Source organism: Terrapene carolina, unplaced genomic scaffold (genome assembly GCF_002925995.2).
Source record: "Terrapene carolina triunguis isolate 2854851 unplaced genomic scaffold, T_m_triunguis-2.0 Scaffold751, whole genome shotgun sequence".
Classification (NCBI taxonomy): domain Eukaryota; kingdom Metazoa; phylum Chordata; order Testudines; family Emydidae; genus Terrapene; species Terrapene triunguis.
Window position 1 is genome coordinate 780,278 of NW_020665102.1, and position 6,284 is coordinate 786,561.

General features: G+C 55.5%; 1 protein-coding gene across 5 annotated transcripts in view; it reads left to right on the forward strand.

The window, feature by feature from the left end:
* Nucleotides 1–6,284, forward strand: part of CHD3 (chromodomain helicase DNA binding protein 3) — a 60,936-nt gene that overhangs the window by 19,689 nt on the left and 34,963 nt on the right. The window lies entirely within an intron of this gene.

The following is a 6,284-nucleotide window of genomic DNA, read 5'->3' on the forward strand; positions in this document are numbered from 1 at the left end:
GGATCTGGCCCCATTGACTCCAGTGGAGAGACGCCCATTGACACCAGTCGGGATCTGGCTCCATGGACTCCGATGGAGAGACGCCCATTGACACTGGCTGGGATCTGCCCCGTTGACTCCGATGGAGAGACGCCCATTGACACTGGCTGGGATCTGGCCCCATTGACACCAGTTGGGGTCTTTCTTCTGCCGACCCCCATCACTCTTCAGCCCGCTGTGCTAGGCCCAGAGGAGGGTCAGCCAGGAGACACGGGCTCTGCCATGCCGTCATTACCCCGATGACGCCCCAGCAGCCCGCCCCCGTCATGCCTCACCCAGCTGGTGCGGCAGCCCAGACATCTGTAGGGACCTGGGCTGAGTGCCCGCTGGCAGAGCCCCAAGAAGCCCAGGAGAACGCCGTGGGGAGCTGGCAGGGTTCACGCTGGCGCCCTTGAGCGAGGGAGTTTGCGGCAGCCAGCTCGGGGGCTGGAGTCAGATCCTAGTCTTGCCAGGGGAGGATCTGCGGCCAAGAAGGCTTCCTTACTGCCTGGCGAGCGCGGCCGGCAGCCGTCCTGGCCGCGGAGAGCGAACACCTCCAGCCCTCCCAGAAAACCCAAGCCGGCGCCAAGTCTATTCAAGTGGAATTCCAGGCCCGGAGCGACGGGAGCCGTGGCGGCTGCCAGCTGGTTCCCGGGAGGAATTAAAGGCATCGGTAGTCGCCTAATTAGCCCTCGGAGTTGGTTCCCCGAATAGCAGAAGCACTCAGACTGGAGCTGACTTCTTGGTGTTTTCCATCAGGGGTCTCCTCTCTGGCTTGGCTTCCCGCAGGCCTTTGGAGCGAGCTGGGTGTCTATCGGCTCCTTTCAGCTGTGTCAGCTTTGGTCCTCCCCCGGGCCCAGAGACCAGGGGAGCAGCCCTGGATAGCACTGACGGTCGCGTTTCACCAGGCCTGTTCTTTGCACCCAGCATCCTTTGCGCCGCTGAGGAAGGGACCTGGTCAGATCCACTTCAGAGGATTGGCTGAGGCGCCGACTACTGGGGACCACCTCACAGACCCCCACTCCCAGCCAGGGGTGGGAGGCAGCATAGGCTGGGAGGTAGGAGATGTGGGTTCTGCCCACCTCCCCCGTGCCTCAGTTTCCCTGTTTGTAAAACAGGGATAATATTCGTCCTGGTCCTTTGCAAAGGACTCCCACCACTCAGGATGGAACAATGCTGCCGGGACCGATTGCCTCTAGGGCCCGAACCAGAATATCCCCACAAGCGGTGGCCTTTTTCCCTACTCCCCAAGGCCGTAGCTGGGCTGGGAGCGCCACCTGGTGTCTGATTTGCCAAATCAGCTCTTTCCATGAGTTGGATCTCGAGAGGTCTGGCCTCCACTAGGCCAGTCCACCGTGGGCGGACATGGAGAACAATTGGTCCCCGTCCTTTTTATAACAACCGTCTTACGGCTTTGAAGACTGCTACCGAGTCCCCTCCTCGGCCTTCTCTTCCCAAGACCTTTCCAGACTACGGTGTCCCTTGCAGGAGTCTGATTTGTCTTGTGTACCCCCAAGTTTCACCTCAGTAAAAACTACTTGCGTACAAAATCCCACATAAACATACCAAAGTGTCACAGCGCGCTACTACTGAACATGTGCTGACTTTCTCATTTTCACCCATATCATTATAAAATACATCGGTTGGAATCTAAATATTGTGCATATATTTGCATACGGTCTATAGCGCAGTATATAAAGACGTCGCCATATGACATTTTCGTTTGTACTGACGTCGCTCGTGCTTTTTATGTATGGGTGGCCACTTTATATCCGCAAACTGTGTTTGTGAATCATAGAATCATAGAAGATTAGGGTTGGAGGAGACCTCAGGAGGTATCTAGTCCAATCCCCTGCTCAAAGCAGGACCACCCCAACTAAATCATCCCAGCCAGGGCTTTGTCAAGCCAGGCCTTAAAAACCTTTAAGGAAGGAGATTCCACCACCTCCCTAGGGAACCCATTCCAGTGCTTCACCATCCTCCTAGGGACATAGTGTTTCCTAATATCCAACCTAGACCTCCCTAACTGCAACTTGAGACCATTGCTCCTTGTTCTGTCATCTGCCACCACTGAGAACAGCCGAGCTCCATCCTCTTTGGAACCCCCCTTCAGGTAGTTGAAGGCTGCTATCAAATCCCCCTTCATTCTTCTCTTCTGCAGACTAAACAATCCCAGTTCCCTCAGCCTCTCCTTGTAAGTCATGTGCCCCAACCCCCTAATCATTTTTGTTGCCCTCCGCTGGACTCTCTCCAATTTGTCCACATTCCTTCTGTAGTGGGGGGCCCAAAACTGGAAGCAGTACTCCAGATGTGGCCTCACCAGTGCTGAATAGAGGGGAATAATCACGTCCCTCGATCTGCTGGCAGTGCTCCTACTAATACAGCCCAAAATGCCGTTGGCCTTCTTGGCAACAAGGGCACACTGCTGACTCATATCCAGCTTCTCGTCCACTGTAACCCCCAGGTCCTTTTCTGCAGAACTGCCGCTTAGCCAGTTGGTCCCCAGCCTGTAGTGGTGCCTGGGATTCCGCATAGGTCACGTTTTTTCTAAAGCCCTGAGCGTTTTGTTGTTGTTGCTCTTCTCTGGATTCTCTCCAGTTTGGCCACGTGGCTGTTAAAGCCCAAAACGGGACGCAGTCCTCCAGCTTGACAGCGCGGAACAGTCACTGTGTCATGAACCCTTGGCATGCTCTGTAAAAACGGGGTGCAACTCCGAACTGATCCTTTATCAACAGGATCGGGCTGTCGTTCTAACCGGAATCATAGACGGGATCTCGAGAGGTCCCCTAGTCCAGTCCCCCGCACTCATGGCTGGAGTAAATATTATCTAGACCATCCCTGACGGGCGTTTGTCTAATGAAGAGGGGAATACAGATGATGTGTGTACTACAGAGCAGAAATGGTCACAAAGAGAGGGGGCGTTGCCCCTCTTAAAACCCAGATGGTTGTTTCCGTTCAGAGGAGAAATGGATGATAGAAGTCAGATATCCTCTTAGGTGCCATCCTGTTCGTTTACCAATAATATCCACCAACTCACAGTCTTAAATTTTAAATCAAGATGGGATTTCTCCCATCTTCCCCCGAGATCTATTCCAGTTCAAACTGGAATCACTTTGGGGAAGTTCTGTGGCCCGTGTTGTATGGGAGATCAGATGATCTCGGTAGTCCCGTCTGGCCTTGGAATCTGTGAATCTCTAAGCCCGCCTTTCTAGCCAGCAGTAGCGTAGCTGGGGGGGAGCGCGGAGCGGCCTTGTCAATTTCTTGGCACCTTTTTACTCACCCTGGGGAACGATTGGGGAAAAAAAAGGCGCCACCCACTGCGGCGCTTTTATTTTACTCACCCAGCGGCGCTCCGGGTCTTCGGCGGCGGGACCGTCACTCGCTCCGGGTCTTTGGCGGCACTTCGGCGGCGGGACCTTCAATGCTGCCGAAGACACCCAGAGTGAGTGAAGGGCCCGTCGCCGAAGACCCGGAGCGCCACCGGGTGAGTAAAAGCGTGGGTGGTGCCTTTTTTTTTTTTATTGCTCTCCCTGTTCCCTCCACCTGGCTACGCCACTGCTAGCCAGCCCTGTGGCCCAAGGAGCTCTGTCCCTTGGCCTCCTCCTGGGACACGACTGCCTTTCTCTCGCTTTCTGCTGGCTTGCTGTCACTCTCTCTCTCCCACGCACACTGCAACCAAATCAATCCCATGGAAACACCCTTAGCTTTTGCTCCGCATTGCTTTGGGCGTTGGCTTCCTGTTGTTTCAACTCTCGCTGCATAGAGGGATATTTAATTGCTCCTTTGGTTTAGCCCTATGAGCCTTGGCATTGGCCAGTGTTGCATGTTTCAGATGCAATAAAACCGCTATTAGAAAATACCTGCCCAGAAGGGAAATTTCATCCTCTCTATTTGTGTTTATGCCCTTTCTCCAGTCTGATGAGATCATATAAATGTCTGAGTGTGCGCAACAGGGTAGCAACTCCTCAACCTCTCTGTGTATCCCACTACAGCGGGACAGAGCACCACCCTGACCGGGTGTGGGCCGTCCATCTAAATGAAACGTTTGGGCTCATTTGGAATGTCGGATCATTTCTTTTCCCTTGATGCGAACAATTCGGTGAAACCGACACCAATTCACAAAATGTTCATCGGCGACGCCAAATCCGTGGTGGTGGCGGGGGGCGGAGGCTTTTTGGCTGAAAATTTTTGCCCAGCGTTAGTCTAAGGGCCTCCTATTCCAAGTAGGTTTTGAGAGATGTCAGTGTTTTATCTGCTAGCTGACCTATCTCTCGAGTGGGGCTTCACATGTGACTAAGGCTCCATTATCTCTGCCTAATGTGCTTCGTGCCACTTAGCTAGTGCATTAGGAGGCAGGGTGGTAAATTATTCAGACTCAAGGACGGGTGTCAACATAAAAGAACAAAGAACATCCTTCCTCCCTGTTTTGCCAGGCACTGAACAGACACACCCGGTGACCGAGATCAGGGTCCCTGGGGTGCAGGGTGCTGCACAGACATGTAGCGAAAGAGACCGTCCCTGACCCAAAGTGCTTACAACCTAAATAGGGAAAACAACGGGGTGCGAGGGGAAACCGAGGCACAGAGCGGGGCAGGGAGTCTCTCGAAGTCGCGGAGCTGGGACCAGAACCCAGGCATCCTGCGTCCCAGTCGGTCCCCCTTGCACTGGCCCACACCGCCGCCTTCTCTTGCCCTTCGTTCGTGACCTGGCCCCGTCGGGTTCCCACCGCGATTTGGGGCGTCTGGGTTCTGTCGCGATACAACTCTGCAGCCGAGGCGACGGTTTGCTAACTTGCAAGCTCCAGAGGCTTGCAGTGGGTCTCCCCGCCTGGGAATTTGGAGGTCTGGGGGTTGCTGACGCCCGGGACCTTTCTCTGGGCCTGTTTCCCGACGCTCTAAAATAGGAGTAATGAGGAACACTGCTTCAAGCAAAGCCTGTACTGGTGCAGATTGGTATCGGTGCAGGCTCTGGCTGCTTTCTTAACTTAAGGCTGGGTCTACACTACAGCGGGGGGGTCGACCTAAGATACGCAACTTCAGCTACGTGAATAGCGTAGCTGAAGTGGCGTATTTTAGGTCGATTTACCTGGCTGTGAGGACGGCGGCAAGTCGACCGCTGCCGCGCCGCCGTTGACTCCGCTGCCGCCTCTTGCCGCGGTGGATTTCCGGAGTGGACGGCAGAGCGATCAGGGATCGATTTTACCGCGTCCTCACTAGATGCGATAAGTCGATCCCCCATAGACCGATTGCTACCCGCCGATGCGGCGGGTAGTGAAGACATGCCCTTTGTGAACACAGAAATATGCTTGTGATCATAAAGTCTTAGCACCTTTCGGTGCTGTTTTGCTGGTGAGCCGCTGTAGAGTCAGCTTCTACTTCCTTTGATGCCGGTGTAAATCTGGAACGTCTCCCTTGGCTTCAGGGATTTACGCCGGGGTAACGGAGGGAGAGGAATTTAATGCTCCGGGTGTGTTTCTCCTCTGACCTGGCTGTGAATTGGTTGCACTCCCAAATCGCGACTTTCATTTCAAAAGCAAAACCAAAGTCTGGCACTTTTACGGCGGCCCAGAAAACACTCGCTTCACTCTGAGGGTTATCCGAGGCAGCCTGAGTCTGCAGAGAGCCTGAAACCAAATCCGCCTTGGGTGCGAACTGCCCCTAACGGGACTGACGCAGCCACATGTGCCTGAGAGGATAGCGCTGGGGGGGAGGGAGCTGCCCGGAGATTAGCTGGTGTCTGCAGAGAGCCTGAGCCAGTTGCTCAGAGAGGTGTTGAACTAAGCCTGTGCGTCTCCGTGGGTGCTAACTCCAATGGCAGGGACGGCATCGGTGCCGACTTCGTGGGTGCGCCGGGTCTGGAGCACTCACGGGAAAGAAAATTGTGCCGGCAGCCCCGTTGACCAGCTCCTCCGCCTCCTCGCCAGCGCCTGCCAGTGATGAGCTGTTCGGCAGCGTGCAGGAGGCGCTGGGGGGAGGCAGAGGAGTGGGAGCAGGAAGAGGCAGGGCAGGTGCTTGGGAAATAGGTGGAGCGGGGGTGGGACCTGTGGCAGAGCAGGGGCAGGAAAAGGCGGTGGGGAGAGGTGGGGCAGGGGCGGGAAGAGGTGGGGATGGAAGACGCAGGGGGAGGGGGTTGGTGGAAAGGGGTGGAGTGGGGGCAGGGCCTGGGGCAGACCAGGGGCGGGAAGAGGCAGGGTGGGGGCAGGAAGAGGTGGAGGGGGGCAGAATGGGTCAGGAAGAGGCGAGGTGGGGGCAGGAAGAGGCGGAGAG